Genomic DNA, 23,472 nt, shown 5'->3' on the forward strand with positions numbered 1-23,472 from the left:
ACCCCAAAGTAAAAAAGGATTATCTCCAACACGCGTTTCCATGATCCTCGTCGCCACTTTTATATCCTGCAAATAAGGCTGATACAAATATTAATTTTCTTTTATGTCACCCCCCCCCCCTTCAAAAATCCGAAAAAAAAATGATTCATTTTTTTTTGACATCAGTTAGGTTTTTTCAATTGACAAAGTAAAAAAGTCAAGTCGGGTAGAAAAAGGCGATTTTTTGGGACATGCCAAGTTACCTTTATTTATATGCAATGAACATAATTTTAATTTGCATAAATCATGAAGATCTGCTATTCAACATTATAAATGAAGAGTTTTGCACCATTTAGAGTGTACCAGATGTGGCCACTCGGACTTACTACCCTGAAGAACCGGCTCTAGCTTTTTTAAATACTGAACCGTTTCAAATCTCTAAAAGTTCAGATCGAACATAATAGTTCACTAAAATGGGTTCCCATAAGCTTGACACAGATATTAAGATACAAATTGAGCACTTTATCATAAATTTGAGGCATCCCGGGGACCCGAAAATGGTCATTTGTAGGATCTATCAAATGAAGTTGACATAATTATTCAATTTAATCGATTATCAGAACGTAAACTTTCTCATGCGTTTTTCTTAAAACTCCTTGATATTGTGGCTACATTATAGCCGATTCTGGAAATTAACTGTTACTTGAAATTTGCCTACCTCCAGGGGCCAAGAAGCACAGAACCCTTGTCACCAGACCTGACCCAGTGACCCATCGCAATAACTCCGGCCGCATGAACATTCCAGAGATCCTTTGATCACTTTTAGAAACTAGATATGTGTACGAGTATACTGACAAAAAATAATTGAAATCCGTTAAGTATTCGCTGAGCGGTGAGAGTCTTAGTAGTTTTTCTTTCACTTAGGCCTATACGGGTTAAAAACAGTTTAAAAACTATCATTAAAAATAAAAATTCGAAAAAATAACTTTTTTTTCATTTTTATTTTTTTGTTCCTTATTAATTTTTACCCCCCCCCCCCCCCCCCCCCCCCCCCCTCGTTCCTTTTAATATTTGTATCAGCCTAAAGAATACAATAATATGTTAATCAGTCGACAGTCCGGGAAGTCTCTCCATGATGCAATCTATTACGCATATAAATACTGGAGATAAATAAGTAAAAATCCGAATACGTTGCAATTCAAGTTCTTGTTCGTCAGCCATGAGAGGGCATTGGGGACCAATGGACCAATGCACGGGTTCACTAATTTGACGTTTGAGCGGTGCCAATTTCACTAGTGGCCATGGCCACATAAATAACACGGCACCGCTCAAACGTCAAATAGTGAACTCATGCATCGGTCCATAGCTACGTTCATATAAAAAAAATAAACAAAAATCGTAGCAATGGCGTGGGTAGGTATCGAATATGGCCATATTTGGTGCTATGAAATTTTTGAATGATCTCAAATCAAATATGGAGTTTGTCAAATTTATTTCCCCAACGTACGACAAATAGTAAGTCACTCTCACCGTACTTTTCACCTTAACTCTCGCACTCAACCAGAACAAGAACAACCGGAACCCGCAGAAAGATTTGACGGAGAAAGCTCTCCCGACTGCCCATCCATCCATCCACCAGAAAGATTGCTATAGAGTTCCATCACGAAGACGCAATGGGTGATCGTAAGCCGAAAACAGTCACAGTCTTCGAACTTCTGCCCGCTCATAGCTTGAAGACTTGGGACAGAAGGGAAAAACTGGTTTGTAAAAGTCTTCTACTATACGTTCCTCACTCGAGAAAAGGTTCTAGGCAGGCATTAGGTTACAGCGCGCTAGAGTGACCCTTTTGTCGCGTTGTGGTCTGGTCTTGCTGCAGCTCCTCATCCTCAACCTCTGCAGAGCTCAACAGCAGCAGGACCCATTAGTAGCTCCGTAGAGCCCCGACACACGTCCAGCACATGTGAAGTGAATAAAGTAGCTAAAGATTTTTTTTCTCTCCTTCAATCTGTTTTTGTTTTGCTTCGCTTTTCTGCTATCCAACGCCCAGCCAAAGTAACGTGGTTGATGGCTTTTAGTAGGGATTTGCAGTGCATGGGGAGAAGTGTGCACTTTGTGCCAACGGGCGTACGACGAATGGTTGGTAGGCCATTTCACGGTCTCTCTTTACATGGCGCACGGTGCTTCTCAGATCGTTATTGTCACAAAAAAATCTCAAGCTAGTCAAGCTGTTTGGGCATATTTTAGAAAAAAAAAATGTTGATGGCATAAGTCCATAAAATCTGTGGAGAGTAGTGTTTGGTGCAACAGTTGTGTCGCTTGCCCGTCCAATTTAATATTGTGAATAGAATATAAGGACTGTTCATTTTAAAATGTGGACACCATGGACAAGCAATATCTATTTATTTTATTAATAAGTTCAGAAACGGCTTTCTGTACATCGGTCAACTAATATTGTACAATATAGTGATCAGAAAAAAGCCACAAAAATAAATAAATTTCACACTAATAATTCGAAACGATTGGAACAGTCGATTTTTGGAGGTTATCAAAAACAATTATTATTAGAAATTGACTAGAAAATTCGACAATCTTTATTTTTTATTTTCAAAAAAGGCTTGTTCTTCGGAAGCACCATCAATCAGAAGCCTTTAGAAAAATATCTGGTTATTTTTGGAGCAACAAATTTTCAGATATAATAAAATAATTTTTCACTGATTTTTTTAGAGAAAAATATTTTAAATTTCAATGGAACTGATATGAGTATAATTTTTAGGTTAAAAGAACGTCCCGATGGCAGTTCAAATATAGTATTAGTATAAAAAATAACCTACATTTTCATAGAGTTGCTAATGAGGTCCCCACGTCACATTAAAAGCACAATAGAAAAACAAATGCTTTATTTCCAGAAGACCATTCAAGCACAATGACAATCATCAATATTGGGAACACTGCTGTGATGAAATTGAAATGATTTTCCAAGTATTGTTTTCATAATGTGTTATTTTGAGATTACCCATCAAAATGTTTGGAGAAAAACGCCTACAATTTGCAGTAGATCGATAAATATGCGTACAATATTTTGAAAGTATGAGATTTTTTAATAACGGGTGTCCACTAAATAATGAGAACGAAAAGAATGGGTCAGGAAAAAAATACTAGTGAAGTTTTGTTCAAACTGATTTATTTTATTAAAAGGGTCAACTTAAATCTTCAAACTAAGTTTAGTGAATATTGGCATATGGTCCGTGGTCCGCCGTACGGCGCAGCTTAGTCGTTATGCTGGAACATGACCGTTGGACGGCAGCCACATCGATTTTTCGGATGCAGCTTTTGATCCTGTTGGTAAGTTGCTTGGTGTTCTTGGCCTTTCAATTATCCTTGTATACCATGGAGCTCAAAAGACCGAAGAAATCCTCGATAGGACGGCACTGTGGCAAATTTGTCTCATTCCGGTCTTTTGGGACATATGGTATATTTTGGCTCTCCAAAAACGTTAGCGTTTTTTTTTTGCGTAGTGCGATGATGCCTTGTCCGGCCAAAACACGTATTTGCCATCCGAGTGATGTTGTTTAAGAAATGGGATGAGTATTTTCTGCAAACACTCCCTTTGGTACACTTTCTGGTTGATGGCCAAACCGCTTGGTTTGAACCACGGCTTCGAAATTCCCTTATCGGATATTACGATGTATAACATAACCTTCGATTCAAATTTGTGCTTGAACTTATACATTACTTTTGGAGGAGTAGTAGATTTGTCCTTAGTGTAGAATCGGTCGTTTCCCGGTATCTGGGACTTCGAGAGAGGAAAGTAGCTTTCGTCGTTCAGAACGAAAGATTTTCCGCCGTAATTCCGAGTCATCCAGCGGCATTGGGATTTCACGGTTTGAATCTGCTCATCTGTGTACTCTGGGGATCTTGTTTTCTTTCTACACACTATTCCTTCTTTCTTTAGCGTCTTGCAGATGAGTGACTTCGAACAATGGAACTTTCGGGCTGCTTCCCGTTGACTTACCGAATCCTTGTTGTTGAACATGTTGTGCAGCGAGCGGAGCGTCTTCTCATTCATTATTTTCGCTGGACGGCCGCAACCTTTCTTCCGGGTTACTTTCATGCATGCCAGGATACGGTATACGGTGGATACCGGAACATTTTCACGACAAAAATGGTCCACCGTGTATTTTTTCCCACAATCTTCGTTCGCTTGAAAGAATTGTACAACGCGCGCGCGCAGTTCTTCCTGTTTCGACGGCATGCTGAACACGACTGAACATGTTAGAGTGAAATAGAGTGTATGAAAATTTTCTGGAGAGTGCAACGATTCATTCATCTAAAGTGACATTTCTATGCGGCCGTTTTTGTTCTGATAGAAAAGTATTGAAATCATTCTCATTTTTTAGTGGACACCCGTTAGAACGACCATACAGAGATAAATTTATATTCAAGAATGCGGTTAAGACTCGCGATATAGCTCTCTTTTATACAAATATAGTTTCTTTAGTAATATAAAACATTTTAAACACGATTTTTACTCTACTTTTTTGCTGGGAGTAAAAGGATGGTGTTTAAGCAAATTTGGCCATAAAGGATCAATCACTAGAATGACCTAGTGTCAGAGAACGATGGAATATTTTCTAGATTTTTTAAAGCGCTACCTTTAGTTGAATGATAAAGGATACCAGTATATAATTTGTTCAAAAAAATGAGGATTTGGGAGTGTTTGATCCTTTGCTCGCGTCACTTGCTCCTGCGGGGGCGGGTGATGTGAGCAGGATCAATCGTGTCGCGCGTCGCTCGCGTGGCATGATTTATTAGTGGCGCGGTTCGCGAAGCAGGTTAGTAGTGTTTGATCCTTTGCTCGCGTCACTTGCTCCTGCGGGGGCGGGTGATGTGAGCAGGATCAATAGTGTCGCGCGTCGCTCGCGTGGCATGATTTATTAGTGGCGCGGTTCGCGAAGCAGGTTAGTAGTGTTTGATCCTTTGCTCGCGTCACTTGCTCCTGCGGGGGCGGGTGATGTGAGCAGGATCAATCGTGTCGCGCGTCGCTCGCGTGGCATGATCTATTAGTGGCGCGGATCGCGAAGCAGGTTAGTAGTGTTTGATCCTTTGCTCGCGTCACTTGCTCCTGCGGGAGCGGGTGATGTGAGCAGGATCAATCGTGTCGCGCGTCGCTCGCGTGGCATGATCTATTAGTGGCGCGGATCGCGAAGCAGGTTAGTAGTGTTTGATCCTTTGCTCGCGTCACTTGCTCCTGCGGGGGCGGGTGATGTGAGCAGGATCAATCGTGTCGCGCGTCGCTCGCGTGGCATGATTTATTAGTGGCGCGGTTCGCGAAGCAGGTTAGTAGTGTTTGATCCTTTGCTCGCGTCACTTGCTCCTGCGGGGGCGGGTGATGTGAGCAGGATCAATCGTGTCGCGCGTCGCTCGCGTGGCATGATCTATTAGTGGCGCGGATCGCGAAGCAGGTTAGTAGTGTTTGATCCTTTGCTCGCGTCACTTGCTCCTGCGGGAGCGGGTGATGTGAGCAGGATCAATCGTGTCGCGCGTCGCTCGCGTGGCATGATCTATTAGTGGCGCGGATCGCGAAGCAGGTTAGTAGTGTTTGATCCTTTGCTCGCGTCACTTGCTCCTGCGGGGGCGGGTGATGTGAGCAGGATCAATCGTGTCGCGCGTCGCTCGCGTGGCATGATTTATTAGTGGCGCGGTTCGCGAAGCAGGTTAGTAGTGTTTGATCCTTTGCTCGCGTCACTTGCTCCTGCGGGGGCGGGTGATGTGAGCAGGATCAATCGTGTCGCGCGTCGCTCGCGTGGCATGATCTATTAGTGGCGCGGTTCGCGAAGCAGGTTGGTAGTGTTCGATCCTTAGCTCGCGTCAAATAATTTATCATGGTCTAATCGCTTATCAAAGTGAATCCTGTGACCCAACGATCCTCCCCATTAACAAACATCCCTCCCAGTAACCTTTGTGGAGATGCAGAGGTAAACACGGTCTCCATATAGCAAAGGTTACACACTAACATTCCTTCCTCCAATCCCACCTGACTGCAAGGACGTGGCCGGCGCCGTTATTGACCCTGTATAAATAGAGGCACTGAATTATGCACACTGAAGAAGATTATGGCCTATCCCAGCCGAACTTCTTGTTGATTCTTTGTGCATTTTCACTGACTTCGGTCAATCACGGAATAGCAACCATTGATATGTGTAGTCAGTCTAAGCTAAGCTAAGCTAAGCTAAGCTGTTCAAAAAAATGAGGATTTGTGTTATACGAGATATAAAGTTTAACTTTGACGGACAGTTTTTCTTTGGAGTTTTTGGAAAAACTATTTAGTCGATCAACCAAAAGCATTTTATAAGATTTTATTTTTTCATAACATTGTAGAATAATAGTTGAACGATGCACAGAAAACCGATTGCGATTTTATCAACAAATAAAAAAGATATAGCTAAAACAAAGTGTCCACTTTAAAAAATGAACAATGCCTAATATAAATATCATGTATCACTTTATTTATTTATTTATTTATTTATTTATTTATTTATTTATTTATTTATTTATTTATTTATTTATTTATTTATTTATTTATTTATTTATTTATTTATTTATATATCCAACTAACATTCCTTCCCTTTTACTAAGACGTTATTTTTTAAACATCTAACTCTCGACTTGTGCAGTTTGAGAATGGTTAGCTAATCTCAAACCCCATTTATTAAATCTCTGTGCAACTTCGAATGTTCTGGTCAATCACGGGGAAGAGCACCAATTTTCGACCTATCAACACGATTGTGGCCTACTTTGTATGAAAATCCGAAAATTGCCACAGAACTCTTGTTGGTCGAAAGTTAGTGCTTTTCCCCTAGTCTCTGGAATTTTGATGTCTTCGAGAGAGTCGTTTGCCGGAGGAGAGTACCTTACCGTCTTCAGTGTACAATTTAGAGAATTAAAACCATTATAAAGTCAATAAAGGTGCCGGCCACGTCCTTGTGGTCATCGGGGAAGTGAAAAAATGTTAGCGTGTCATCCATTGTGACTAAAATCCGACTATACCTCTGCACATTATGGTTGTCACGAAAAGGAGTTTTTGTTAGTGACAAAAGCTGCTCAATATGGATTCACCTTAGTAAGTGATGCGATGCCTGGGATGTAACTTCAATTAAAAAAGTCATTAAATCTGTACAAATTGACTGATTGGTTAGCACAGATTTGATATTGATTTTTTCTGATATAAACAGTCGGCGAAGCACCGTGCCATAGTGACCCGTAGACAGTTTGTCCGACCATCGTCCAGCTCTCTACGTTTTTATTTCTTCATATTTTCTTCTCGCGAACTGCCCTTCCCAACGGGAGGATCTTCTTGCTATTGCGGATAATAAAAAAAAGTAAAAAGGAAACACGGATTCGAAAGAGATCGAAAAAGACGAATGAACTGCTTCGATGCTGATATCCGAAGGGGCTCTTTGTTTACCAACGGGCGACTCACGTCGATCATTATTTCCGTTCGTGTCATATATTTTTTTGCGTTTATGTTCTATTCTTCGTCTTCCTGGCATTATGCCACAACTGGAGATGAACCTGCTTCTAAGCTTAGTTTTCTTTGAGTATGATGATAGTGTACCAATAGCATTTGTAGAATCGTATGGAAGACAGGATATCAGTTATGCCTATTTGTCCAAACCTAGCATGAATTTTCATTATTACTGCTCAGACTATAGCTGAGCTAAGGAGGGCCACTATGCTTTGCCCCAAGTCTCTCCTATATTTGTGGTGATAAATGTATCGATTGGTTAAGGGCTATTTGTTCTTCTGGAGAATAGGCGTAGAAAAAGCATTCATACAGTGACGAAGCTATGATTGCACAATTATAGATGTTTTTACTAACGTCGCTTGATTTTAGAGTTCTTTCGACCTGTAAGAGGTCACCTTCTATTAGTGCTGCGGCAGCACACGTGAGCTAGGATTAGCTTTTACAGCCATGGGCACACATTGGTTGGTGTTTAATGAAGCAGGCTTGTGCAAGTTTGGGATTACAGGGCGATTATTCAACATTAGTTTAATCAATGTTCATATCCCACAACCTAGATGCACTGATGATATTAAGGACTCAAATTAGAGAGAAAAAAAGTTTAGACCGTTGATTGGAAAATTCAGCACCCACTGATTGACACCAGTGGTGGAAAAGATCGCATCACGAAGCAGCTTACGAGTGTATACCAATGCATAACAAACATCACAGACTCGCGAACTAGCTAGGTGTGAGTAAGTCCGCACCCGCCTGCTCGGGAGAACATGTCAAAAGAAGTAGCAACAAGCTCAGGAACGTTTACTCACGAGTAACCGAGCAAGTTGTGATTTATTATGGTTCTGACAGACAAATTAATTGCATAACCATCAAGTCGACAGTAAACTACTAGTTTGTAGTCAAAAACCCTTGGAAACCATAAATATAGGAGGGCAATCAGCTTTTTTCCCAAAAACAATATGACTCTGAACTGCTCCGAACACGTTCGCGAATCACTTTTAGGTTCGGTTACTCGGGAGCACGACTGATGCGAGTAAACCAGCGCTCTGACGCTCGGGAGCGTTTGGTTTTGTATTTGTTCCAGTTCAGCAGTAGCGTTCGCCACTTTCCATCACTGATTGACACAGAGAATGGCTTACAACTGATACCTACATTTATCCGCCTCCAAGAATATGATCATTCCTTGCAACTATTTCCAACAGCGATTCACCTAGAGATAACCACAGCAGGCAGAATCGCAAATCGATCACGACACTTTTCCGACGTCATCAGAACCGTGGCGCAAACGTTGAATCCGATCACTACCCGACTGATGATGGTAAATCTGCGCCCAAAACTATGCGTCATCATCGATGTACGGTACCGACGCCCACCTCGGTACAACTTAACTCGACTGAAACAACCAAATATTACCAATGCATACGCAAGGCATCTTGAGGCAGCGTTGCCAGATAAGGGCGAGCTGGATAGGGCCCCTTTCGAGGACTGCTGAAGGACAGCGGTAAAACGTGGAATTACTGAAAACTGAAGCGGAAACAGCAAACCTATCTATTCCGGAAGAAAAAGCGCCGTCTATAGGATGTGGAATGCAAGGAGATGAAGATGCTGTGTCATTTTCAAGAAACGCGGAAGCTTTACCGGAAGATCGATGCATACCGAAAAGGCTTCGTGCTATCGGAGCCGAATTTACCAAAATAGACCCGAAGAGGTTGGCTGCTTGGAATGTGAAAACTATCATGAGATCACTAAACGCCGCATATAAAGTGCTGTCTCAGATTATCCAACTTCGTCTATCACTAACTGCAATATAATAAACTGCAGTCAACTCTCTATAACTCGATATTGGAGATACTATCGAGCTAGGGAGGTAATGAGTCATAGAACACAAAACCAGTGCAACTGTTATTTAAGGAACCATCGAGGTAGCCCACAGTGCTGCATTCCTTGAACAAAAGTTCAACTTAGTTTTTTAACAAAAAACAGCTGAAAAACACGATTTTTTCATAAAAAAAAAAAACAAATTTCTTAGAATTGTTGATTTTTTTTCTGCCGTAAATATTATTTTTACTGTTTGATTGAAGTTTATAAAGCATCTTGTTATAACTACAATTTAAAAAGAGTAAATACAGTCGACTCTCCACAACTCGATATTCTTTAACTCGATGGATTTATCGGTCCCTTCAAATTTTCATATATCGTGCTATCCATAAGGGGTCATGCACAAATTACGGCACGCTCCGAGGGGGGTGGAAGGGGGTCAAGCCAAGCGTCACAAGCCTTACAAAAATTTCGGAGGACTCATACAAAAAACGTGACAAAGGGGGGGGGGGTGGTCAAAAAAGTTGAAATTTAGCGTGACATAATTTGTGTACCATCCCTAAGTCGATACAGTCATACCTCGATATAACGTAACCTCGATATAACGTAACCTCTTTATAACGTAACTCGATGTAACGTAATTTTTACCTCGATATAACGTAACTTTTTTTTTTTGGCTCCCATTTATTTTTCCATTTTTCATTAAAAACATGGTTCATGAACGACAATAAACATTTTTTAAGATTCAAACACCAACCAATACTGAATCAATGCAATGCAGAGTTAATTATTACTGCATACATTCAAAAAATCGATATCGAGTGAGCTATAAGCTAATGTTAAAACCAACATTTTGTCATTGCTGTTTATTTGTATATATCATTCATCTTTATTTTTGTATATTTGATGAACATTTTTTTCTTGAAAATGCTTAAGGAAATATTGAGCAATTGCTTTACGAATTCTTACAGATATCCTTCAAATGGTTTCTCCAAGAATTTGATGTTTCTCCTGAAATATCTCCACGGATTTCAACTACAATTATTCTGAAAATGCCCCCAGAGATTCCACAAATAATTTCTTCATGGACCTCTTCAAATTTTCTTGGCATTCAATTATAAAACATAAAACATATTCTTTTAAAAATTCCGATACGCACCTTCTAGATATTCATATTTAAAACTTCTCAGATTTTCTTCATAAATGATGCCAGGGATTCCACCGAATCTTTTTAAGCGATTTCAGAAATTCTTCTAGGAGTTTCTAGGCACATTTAATCAATGTTGACTACGGATTCCTGTCTTTAGAATTCCTTGAGGAATTTCATCGAAAATATCGCATTCATTTGCATCAGGTATTCCTTCAGGAATTTCTCCGAAATACGTCCAAGAATTGTTTCCGAGGAATTTTGGATTCTTTGAAATTTAAATTCAACTATTTTGAATTTCACCATTTTTTTTTTTTGTAAATATATCTATGAATTCTACTGTGTCTTTGCACAAAAATTTCACTAAGTAATTTCTCCAGGACATAAAGTGGATTCAACTATGAATTCTTAAATCATTCTGCATATGATACCTTATATTTTTCTGAAGTCTAGAGATTCATACAATATTTAAGCACTTTTTCATGAATTCTTCAATGGCCCTTCTAGAGGACAATCTAGTTATAATTCTTGGAATGCTTCACGAATTATTCCAAAAAATCATACAGACATTCATTCAAAAACCTGAAAAATAATTTTATGGGCGTTTCTTCAGCAATTTTATTATGATTTTCTGCAGAAGTTTCTCCAAATATTTATGCAGAAACCGTTCTATGTACTACTTAAGTTTCTTCAAGGATTCTATGTGAGATGAAATCCTTCATTGATTCCATCAGGGACTTCTTAAGAGAATTCTCAATAAGTCTAGAAATTGTTCTATGATTTTTTTGTTACACAAATATATTCAGGGATTCGTCTAAAAACTGAGCAGAAAATACCCACCCACCCCCTCGTAACGCATTTTGTTTGAATGTTTTCCGAATTTTGTATAAACTGTAACATCCCTGGGATACCCACCCACCCCCCCAGTGTTATGAAATTTTCGAATGAGCCCCTAGGATACTGCCGTTAATTCCACCATGTATTCGTTCAGAAACTTTTGCATAGAAAATTACTCAAAAATAATTCTTGTTTTTAATGGAGTTTTTAGTGATTTCTTCATTAATTCTAAAAAATGTTTTTCAAAGAATTCTTTAACCACGAGTTCTTTGAAAAAATTCTTGAAGTTCCATAAGTGCTTGTTAGAGATGTTCTTGGACAGCTCAAATTAAAAAAAATATATATTAAAAATTTAAATACGGAAATATATTGAAAAATATGGAAGATAAACTGAAAATGCCTACTAGTTCAATAATTTCAATTCAAGACCCATTATCTTATCAAACAATACATGCTGAACGAAATTTAGAAAACAAAATATGTTGCTTCGATATAACGTAACCTCGATATAACGTAACGAAAATAAAAATCGAGTTACGTTAAATCGAGGTATTACTGCATTTATATAACTTGATATCTCCCCTAGTCGAAGCACGCGAGAGAAATTGCGGGGAAATTTAAAAATTTGGATAGGCTCGCGGAAATAACGCGCAGTAGGTCATCATCACTTCTTATCCTAGATCAATCATCATTTCTTATCGTTGGTTCATCATGGCCTAAGAACCTAACTTTTTTGTTTCTCGATATTTTTGCACCCTTTTTTCACAAATTTTCAAAAAACTCTTCTACTTTAAGAATCCATGTCGATATCTGTCATTGGTGATCTAGTTTCAAACATATTCTGATGTTCCTTGGGGGAACGACATTCTCCGTATGAAATGTCTTTGGCGGCCATTTTGTTTTACGTCAACTTAAAAAAATTGCGGGCTACACAAAGCTAGGTAATAAGGAGCTAATTTTCTAATTTCCGCATAACAAAGAGTCAATCAATCAGGAGCTACTCTGAAAAATCATACAAATCGGTTAAGGTGATTATGAAACGAAGCCAAACTTTGAATTTTCAAGTGCATAAGACTGGAGAATCTGACAACAGTTCGCGTTGAAAATCAATCAAATTGTTTGCTAGCTGCTGGTGACCAATGGGATAAATTTTCAACACGAAACGCTGTTTGTTTCTCAAGACTTGTGCTCTTGAAAATTTGAGGTGTGGCTTCATTCTATAATCACCTAATCGAGGAGATATCTGAAAATTACGATAGTCGAGTCTAGTACACGACACTGAAGACGGCCTGAAAAAGAGTTTATATAGAACTTGTGAAATAATGGTGCAAAAATATTAAGAAACAAAAAAGTTATCGATGTTTGAATATTTTTATTGTGGTTAAATATGAAGCTGACGGTAGAGGGGTTAAACTTTTAAATGACAAAAATTTGGAAAACATAGAATTTTCTGCTAAAAATCCATGGTTTTGGGCAGTTTTTAGAGAATAACTAAGACAAAGTACTTTTTAAATTAACTTATAGTACCCACAGTTTAAAAACTACTAAATATGCTTCGAAATCATGCAAAAAGATTTGAAATCGGTTAAGTTTTCATGAATGGTCAAACAAAAATGTTTTTTTCAGTACAAAGAGGAAAAACTTGGACAAAACTATTTTTAATTAAGAGTAGTTTTGATGTTAGACAAATTTGATATTCTTGTAACTTATCATAAATTTGATTCTGAAGTGGTCATAACTTGAAAATTTACCTTCAAACCGCTTGTGACACCTCTAAATCTCGTAATTTTGGGCTGAAAATTTGAGGATTCATTTTTCATGTGATTTGAATTTAGAAGAGCACACGAATTTTTGGCTCACTTTTGAAAAATAAGCCGCACCCTAATCTTCACCTTAACATAACTGAATCGAAAAAATCACCAAAAAACATCTTTTCGATATTTACATCAGGTCTTATTTAGGATGCCTCTCAAACACTAAAAAGGACTCCAGGTGCTCTCGTCTGCTCTTTCGACTACAGTTATCGGATTTCTGGTGATGGTCTTGCGATAAATAACCCGGATTTTTTAACAAAGGTTCTATGCTGATCTATTGAAACGAAATGGTCATCTGCTTAGCTTCCTGTTCAGTTTGTACAGGGGCGCTGTAAGATTTTTTTATTATAATTACAATGAGTTTCTTCTTTTTGATGTTACGTACCAATTGGGGCAAAGCCTGCCTCTAAACTTGTTCTAATAATCAACCGTTCCATGAAAAACCGATCTAGTGGGTCACCTAATTCCATGAAAATTTTCTTTTTTGTTCCTTATCCGAAATAACGATACACGTGTTATGGACTTTTGATTAAGCTGACCATTTCCGAAATAGGGTGACCAGAAAAATAGCGATTTTGCAAAAAAAATTTTGAACCGCTTGACTGATTTTCAATTTTTTTGACGAAATGAAAGCTAAAAATTTTGACTTTTCAAGAAAAATAAAAAAAATCACAACAATTGTTTTTTAACATGAAAAAAAAATAAAAATGGTTTAAAGGCCTTAGGGACAAAAGAGGCTATCGCTGTTCTATTTTTTTTCCTGAAAGTTCAAAAAATTTGACGTTTTCTGTCAAATTTTCAGCGATGTATGTTTTTTAGTTTTTGAGACATATTTTTTTTTAAATAAAAAAAAACAGTCATTTTTTATCGGCACACACTGTAGGTCTCAGCGCATTAGATTTTTTTAAAAAAAATTTTCAGAGTTGATGTCTTAAGCTTTCATTCCATAAAAAATATTGGAAATCGGTTGAGCTGTTCAAAAGTTATGATTATTTTTTTTTATAAAAAAATCTAATGCTCTGAGACCTACACTGAGTGCCGATAAAAAATGACTGATTTTTTATTTTCAAAAATATATTGCTCAAAAACCAAAAAACATACATAACTGAAAATTTGACAGTAAACGTCAAATTTTCTGAACTTTCAAGAAAAAATTAGAACAGCAATAGCCCCTTTTGTCCCGAGGCCTTCAAAGCACGAAAAACGGAAATATATGTTTTTTTTTTCATGTAGAAAACAATTTTTTGTGAAATTTTATTTTTTTCTTGACAAGTCAAAATATTCAGCTTTTATTTTGTCCAAGAAAATTGAAAATCGGTCAAGCGGTTCAAAAGTTATATTTTTGTTTCTAAATAAAAACTTTGCAATACCGCTATTTTTCTGGTTATTCTATTTCGGAAATGGTCAACCTAATCAAAAAAGCATTCGGGGTTATGGAATTCGTGGTAATGGTACATTCGGTGTAGTGGCATTCGGGGTCATGGCAATCGTGGTAATGGTGAGAATCAAAATTACATCCTCTGGTTAACTATCCGATCATATTAAATGATATGACCTGAATGTGAATTGAAGAAAAACGCAAGAAGCTATCGACTTTTGCAATCATTAATGACGAGGCGTGAATTGATATCAATTTATGATTTCTTATAACAATGATCGACGAAAAAGATTGCTATGAGTTTTCTTCAAATTAATATTCTGTAAAATGTTTCATTAGTAGAACATTACCTAAAGAAATATTACGATCAAAGATTATGACCTACTTCCAAATGCAAAAAAAACTACAAATGTGGACTCTAACCACTCCATTGCTGGATTGACTGTATTGATCATGAACCCTAGACCATATTGAAGGAGGACCTGCAAGCACTTGGAATCTCCGAGCCACAGGCACGTAGAACCATTTTTGGCGGTGTGCAGGAGAGCGATGTGTGGCGGCGAAAAACCACATGCTCGGTCAACTCTACGGCAATTCCAAGACGGAAGGATACACTGGGCAGGGCATGTGGTAAGATTGCCGGACAGCAATGCTGTTAAAACAGTATTCATCAGCTCGGAAAAGAAAATCCTGGAGCACAGAGAGCTATGTGGATTGATCATGTGCATCAGAACCTGGATGTCGTGGGTCTCATCCGGTGATGGAGAGAAGCGACCATGTACCGGCCATGAATTTTTGTAATATTTTTGCGGAGTTTTATCAAGATAATCGACGTAGAACAAAGCAAATAAATAATAATTTCTGAGTTGATCACAAACAGAAGGAATTATCTCTGGAAGAATATGAAATAAAATTCATAGACTTCTTTTCAATTCGAGGAGAAATGTTTGAAGTCCTTGAGAAATTTACGAGTTACTTCATATATAAGTTGCAAAATCTTCCGATGAATTGTTGTCTTCAAAAATAAACTTTTTTAATTTGTTTCTTGTGAATTTTATAGTTGTGACGTTAGATAAACGCCCATAGAAAACATTAGTATATTTACAATTAAAGTTTTTCTCTGACAAACTCACGAGAGAATTTTTCAGAATATTCCTGAAAAACAGCAAATTCTAAAAATAAATTGAATTACGCAACTAGGGTTGTCATGTCTATTACGGCTAAAACCAGCCGACGGTGTTTTGAATAAAATCTGAAGTTCGTAGACACAAAAGTCAATTTGGACAAATTGAGATGTAAAATTGTTAGAAATAATGGAATCGTTCTGGTGGGCTTCGATCGCAATACGCTAGACTGGGCGCGTTAACCAACTACGCCGCAGAACGGGTAACGATTCTGCAGGGCAATTGGCCGACCTGAAACCAAAGTCCGTCATGACCCCATATTCTCCTTCACAACCCTACACCCCCCTGATTAAAATTATTTTGAAATGAAATGGATAAAAGCTGAAGGAGTTTCCGGTACAATCCCTCAAATAAATCTTCGAAAAAATAGTGCGATTCTTGTGTTGGTAGACGCATACTCAAATCTCAATAATTGAGTTTTTCCGCGGGATCAAATTCATTTGATTTCTGCTTCACAAAACTTAGGCATGAGGTTTTGGAGTGAAATCACTTGCTCACGAAAATGCCGCAAAAATCATAAAACTCATCAAAAATCTGTCAAAACCCAATGTTATTATTTACACTAGAAAGGTTTGTTATATTTTTAGAAGAATGACATAGAATAAGAGCTTTGAGTGAAATAACTGTGGAAAACCAAGCCAATGAGTTATTTTCCAATGAGTTTCAGAGGATTGTTGCAAGATAAAAGTAAGTAACCGAGAGATTTTTAAATTTGATTCATAAATGGTAAGCAGTGAATGGTTGGTGTGTTATGCAAGTTTGTGTAATTTCCGAAAGTGAACAACTTTGCCGAGCAAACTAACCACCTACAACTTACCGTTATTGAATTATATTAAAAAAAACTTTTGGTTACTTAATTTTGTCTTCGAACAACCCTCTGAAACTCATTGGAAAATGATTGACATTTAATGAGCACAGTGAAAATAAAACTTCAGGTTATTTGTAGATCATCATCCAAATTTCAGTCAATTTGGACTACACCCAAAAGTTGAAACCGTCATTATAGGCGTTTTCTGCGTCTATTGATGGCGGAAAAGTGTTCTTCTGAGCGACATGACGTTTTTGAGCGTCTATTGATAGGCAGGTAATCCGGCCATTGAGTCGAGCAGTTTTTACGGTACAAATGGGGAAGTACAACTTCATATGCTTTTTGCACCACGCATACCAACAAGCGGGTTTAGTGCTGTGGTATAGTAATTGGGTCTCACGCTCATTACCAAGGATCGATCCTGGTTGATGTCGCATGTGTATTTTTTTTCATGTGCGTGCATCACCAACACATGTATTAAAAAATAAAACTTCCACACATATGCCTTTTAAGTGCATGTATTGGAGGTATGGAAATACGCAAAAAACCGAAAGGGTGCAAACCAGGTTCGAACCATGATCATCGGATTGACTAGCACACTATATGTCTACTGCTCCAAACAAACTACTGAAATGATGTGTAACCAAAGTCGATCTAGGGTAGGTGTACCAGTTATGGCCATAGTGGTTCCCTATTTCGCCATACGTGATATCTTGAATGCCTTCACATTTTAAAAAATATTTTGTGTTTCAGCAGTAAAATAAAGGATATATCTTGATGTTAAAACATTCAAATAGATTAAAACTGTAAAAGTTATCCAAATTTTGCATATGGCCAAATAGGGAACCACTATGGCCATAACTGGTACACTTTCCCTAGTTTTACGTTTCATATGCATGATTGCTCATGCTATTGATAAACATGTGAACATGTGTTATCCCCAGCAAAATAAAGATATACAGTCAAGTCTCCTGTAAAGCGTTAATCATCGTATGGTGAACAAGTTTAATATATATATTTATCACCTACCAGAGTAGCCACATTCTCTATTGTAGAACTTACTTAAAGACTGTTCATTTTATAAAGTGGACACCTTGTGCATGCTACAGTGGCTCAATCTCATTTTCGTACGGGGCACTGTTTTCATATCAAGTTGGTATAAATCTTTTAAATGGTGCATGGACTTCGATATACTTTATCAATAATGAAGGTTATAGGTGTCATCTATTGTTTGGTAATGACAAACTGTATTCATTTGCTTAAATCTTTGGTTTAATGGAAAAGTATTGAGATTGTGTCTATAATTGACCCAATTCCATATTCGTACACCTAACAAAAAAGAAATATACAGCATTCAAAACTAATTTTTAATGGACCAGATGATTACTTAAGCTCTTCGTTGTGTTGTTCAGATGCAGTAGAATACATTTGGAAAATTTAAAAGCGGACATATTTGAAACTTAAGTAAATTTAAGAAAAATACCAGTTTTCCCATGTTTTTTGCTACAATATTCGGTAAGTCGAACAATAAATTGCATTTTTTTCAACATCACTTCCTTAAGAATGATAACTGCGAATATTGCACAAGTTTCAAAAAATTATAATCAGTTTGAGAGTAGCTAGGAGTGGATATCGACAACTTATACTTTTAAATCTTAGGTAGTGTTGTCAAACAGCAACAATTATACGGAAATGGGGATTTCTTCCAAAATTATGAACTCAATCCGACACGTAGAGTCTTTGGGATACTGAGAGTTATAATTTTCCTGCGAATTCATTCACAATAAGCTAGTATTAGATATACAATTTTGATTCATACTATAGATTTAAGTTTGCATGATATTTTGCATGACTCTTAGATTTGAATTGTATATATATGTAGGTTTGTGTAATTCCCTTTCTTGAGTGCATTTAATTCTGTGCGATGTTTTAGTTATAGATGTGAGTTTACTTAACATTAAATTTATGATCATCTTGTACTCACGTTTAGTTTCCCTTAGTATGCCTGTGATTTCCTTAAGGTTGCAATGCGATAAACTAGAGCAATCGTGATTGCTAATTATAATGGGATTTTTACGTAGGAGGTTAAGTGGGGTATCAAATTCACGATAATTCAGGTATAGGCAAAAATTCACTAATTATTAATTGTTTTATGTAGTATTTTAAGAGAAAATAGTTTGAGGAATCCAGAACACGTTTATCCAGTAGAATGACAATTCGTAGATGTTTTTCTCATACCTACTCATCTGCATTGGCAGTTTGCTCACGCTGTCATCTCCCGTTCTCTCAGTGTGACCAATTTGCTAGAGGGCTCGCTCTGGACAGTAGAGATGCGTGCTGCCTGAATAGGGTAAGCAACAGTCCCCCGGGGTATGGCAACCTATTACAAGTTGACTTACTCTCCATCGCGTCGCACGTCCAGAACCGCCAATTTAGTTACCGGTCTTTTGTATAATCCGTTTGCTGTCTTGACTGTAGCTGACCTGATGCGGCCATCCTTGCTGACGTGGGTAGCAATGATCCTACCCTTTGGCCAGCAGTTTCGTGGTAAACTAGGGTCTACAATGATGACGACGTCATTCAAACTGATCGGTTTAGTGTCCACGTACCATTTGGTTCGACGAGTTATCTCCGGAAGATATTCAGATAACCACCGTTTCCAAAATTGTCCTGCTAAAGCCTGTGACATCCGCCAGTTCTGTTTCAGAAATGCTCCACTATCGTTCAACGGTACCAAAGGTTTAACGCCATTAGAAGACCCCAGTAGAAAGTGATTGGGTGTGAGGGCCGGGGATTCGTCGTCGTCGATTGGAACGTGAGTTAAAGGGCGCGAATTTAAGGTATTTTCAACTTCCGTTAGCGTATTCCGTAAAACCTCTTCTGATGGTGTTTTAGTCGGGCAAATTGCCATCAGATTCCTCTTTAAACTACGAATAAGACGTTCCCAACTGCCACCCATGTGGGGTGACAAAGGAGGGTTGAAAGTCCAATCTGTCTCTGCACTCACAAATTCCTTGAATACTTGATCGTCCGAAGTCATTTGTTGCAATTTGTCAAGTATGCGACTGGCTCCGATGAAGTTGGTCCCACGATCACTTCGAATGGTTCTCGGAGTTCCACGTCTTGAGATAAAATTTCGCACTGCGATTATACATGAGTCGGTGCTCAAGGAGTTCGCCAACTCCACATGTACTGCTCGTGTCGTTAGGCAAATAGCAATCATTCCCCATCTCTTTTCTCTTCTTCTCCCAATAACTACCTCCATGGGACCAAAGAAATCAATTCCTACGTGTGTAAATGGGCGTGAATAGGCTGCAAGCCTTTCCGGTGGAAGATCCGCCATCATTGGAGGTAGTGGAACAGATTTTTCATTCATGCATCTTTGACATTTCGTTCGTATGGTTCTGTAGCGACTGCGAAGGCGCGGTATTACGAATTTCTGACGTAATTCATTTATTATGGCTTCGTGGTTTTGGTGATTAAACTTTCTATGATAGTGGGTTATTAGCAAGGTGGTTACAGGGTGATCTTTCGGCAGGATAATGGGTTTTTTTGTTTCTTCGGTAATATACTGACAAGCTGATAAGCGACTTCGCATACGCAAAACACCATCGTTGTCCATCCACGGTGATAATTTGTGCAGTCGGCTGCTTTTTGGAAGAGGGTTTGTTTGAGCTTGGTCGCGGTTTTTTGATAGTAACACTATTTCGTCACTATACTCCCCGTATTGAGCTTGTCGGAACAGAAGACTCTCCGACTGTTGAAGTTCTCTCATGGTTAGCGGTCCGGAGATTGTAGGCTGTTTACTCGCTTTTAAACGGCAATTGGTTACAAATCGGTAAACCAAACCAACCACGTTGTTGAGTCGCTTCCAGCTTGAGAAGCGAGATGCATCAACCAGAGTTGGGCGTATCTCATGATGAGCAAGAAAGCAAGGCCGTAGTTCATTGTTCGTATTTGACTTTTTTGTAGGAGTGGTAGGCCATTCTGATTCACCAAGGCGCAAGAAAGCAGGTCCGGTGAACCACCGTGATTCTGAAGATAAATCAGGTTGAGCTTCCCATTTAGTGCCATCGTCTGCTACATTTTGCTTCGATGGTACCCATCGCCAATCCTTTGATTCCGAAATGTCAAGAATCTCGCTGACCCGAAATGCGACGAAGGTGCTGTATCTTCGATGGTCGGAGTTTATCCAGCTGAGGACATCGCGAGAATCGGTCCAGAAGAATCGCTGATCAATCAAATAAGAAAGAGATTCCGAAACAGATTGCGCAAGTCTAACTCCAACTAGTGCGGCCTGAAGTTCTAATCTGGGAATCGAATGGAACTTTAAGGGAGCAACTCTTGTTTTTGCTGCTGCGAGTGTACATACAACAGCATCTTTATGTACAAATCGGAGAAATATCAATGCAGCCATTCCATTCTCGCTTGCATCCACGAACGTGTGCAGTTGTATTGTACAGGGGCGATTGTGGGTCGACGACTGGAACCATCGAGGAATCTTAACCGCTTCTACCTTTGGTAGTACCTTAAGCCATCTGCACCACTTTTCATAGAGTGTATCATCCACTTGCTCATCCCATTGGATACCGGATCGCCAAACATCTTGCAGGAGTACTTTCAAATACATGAGGAAGTTTGAAATAAGCCCAAGGGGATCAAAAATGGACATAAGGATCTGCAGCATTTGGCGTTTTGTGGGACGCAGCTTGCCCGTGAGGAGATCAGGTTCATAACGGTTCCATTTGATTTTGTAGGTGAATTCGTCCGATGCAGTACACCACCACATTCCTAATACCTTCTCGGTAGCCATCGGGCTCACGGACAAGTCCAAACTTCTTTCATTCGTGCTATCTTCATGTAAGGCAGACAACACCTGATCTGAATTGCTCACCCAATTTCGTATCTCAAAGCCACCTGCGTAGTGTATTTGACGAATCTCCCGAGCTAACCGAATAGCTTGAATTGGCGTTTCAGTGCTGAACATCGCATCATCGACGTAGTGCTTACGTTTGATAATATCTACCGCTTCGGGATAATCCACAGCAAATCGATCAGCATTAATGTTTTTAACATATTGCGCACATGCTGGCGAACAGCTAGCCCCAAATGTCATGACATTCATAACATAGGTTTGGATTTCGTTGCTCTCGTCTCTCCATAAAAACCGCTGGCTTTGTTGGTCCTCCTTCCGAATTAGCACCTGGTGAAACATCTCTCTTATATCTCCAGTTACACCAACAGCATGTTCGCGGAACTGAAGCAATATAGCAAACAACGAACACAGCTGATCGGGACCTGTTATGAGTGCCGAGTTGAGAGAAGTTCCAAAGCTCTTCGCCGCTCCGTCCCACACGATACGGATTTTTCCTGGTTTATTTGGGTTGTAGACAGGAAAAACGGGTAAATACCAAGTACACTGGTAGTCCTGCTTCAGCTCGAGGGGTTGAAGTTTCCGGATATAGCCTTTTTGCAAATATTCGTCCATTTTCTGCTTCAGTGTGGATGCCAGCTCCAAATCCTTTTCCATTCGTTTCTCGAGACAGAAGAACCTTCGTAGGGCCATTTCCTTGCTATCGGGAAGACGTGTTCTGTCGTAGCGCCAAAGCAGTCCAGTTTCATACTGATTTCCGACGAACTTGGTACGTTCTTCGAGGAGAGATAGCGCACGTTGATTTTCGGTCGAGAGTAGTTCCTTACCGCTCCTTGAGATCCCAAGGCTGTCTATGGCAAAATATGCCTTGACCGCTTCATGCAAACTTTCATCCGAATGCGAAACACTTTCGCAAATATGGAACGAACACTGCACAATACTTGACTCATTGTTATCGCTACATCCTCCATAGATGGTCCAGCCTAAACGAGTCTTGACTGCAATGGGTTGTTCCAGACTTCCTTCCTTGCATTTTAGTACGAGACCAATTGGAGCATGCTTTGATCCTATCAGAATTCGAGGGCGGACATTGGAATAGGATTCTATAGGCAAATTTCGACAATGAGGATATTGTTGAATCATCTGGTCCATGTCGAGTGACTGATGGGGCAACATTAACTCCTTGACTGTGCGCACTCCATTTAATTGGTACTCCTTAGCATTGCTATACGTTCCTTTGATGCACAGATCCACCATTCGTGAGGTTTTTTCACAGCGCTCGGTACCGCCAGTCCAACGAAGGCCTAGTGGGTTGATGGGACCGGTAAGGTTCAGTTGATCGGCTAGTTCTTGGTCCAATAATGTCATCGCTGATCCTTCATCCAAAAAGGCATATGTTCGAATGAATCCATTTTTTCCATGCAAAACTACCGGCAGATATCGAAAAAGAACGGTGTTGGTAGCGGACTGGTGCGTATTACAATTTTGCGTGCGTTCATGGTCTGTTTGAGGTGCTACAGATGTGGCTTGTGTTGATGAAGTTGTCTGATTAGCCTGGTAGAGTTTTTTGTCGTTATGAAGAACTTCGTGGTGGTAGTATGGACAGCCATTTTTACCGCATGGTTTTGCATCACACTTTCCTACGTGACGTCGAAGACATGTACGACACACGCTAAGCTCCCTTATGATCGACCATTTGGAGTCACGCGATAGCCCCAGGAATTTTTTACAAACAGCTATGGTACTGCAGCTTCCCTTACAAAACAAGCAGCTTCGATATTCGGTTGATGTACACTCTGCTGGTTCTTCACTTGGGGTCGATTGCGTGTGGAGAAACATGTTGGATTTCTTCGTTGGACGAGAATCGACTGTTAGTGATCTGAAGTCCTGGACCAGAGGTGGAATCGATAGAGTACTAGCGGCCTCAGCGAGTGAGTAAAGCCAATTACCAAAGGTCGCCATATTGGCTCTCGGTATAGTCTGACGGTAACGGGCCCAGTCCAGTCGGATCGTTGGAGGTAGTTTACTGATCAGTTGGTGAAGGAGCGAAACATTATACATATAGTCGTCTAACCCACATGCATCAACGGTAGCGCAGAAATTTTGTACATTAAC

This window comes from Aedes aegypti, chromosome 3, assembly GCF_002204515.2.
Source record: "Aedes aegypti strain LVP_AGWG chromosome 3, AaegL5.0 Primary Assembly, whole genome shotgun sequence".
NCBI classification, from domain to species: Eukaryota; Metazoa; Arthropoda; class Insecta; order Diptera; family Culicidae; genus Aedes; species Aedes aegypti.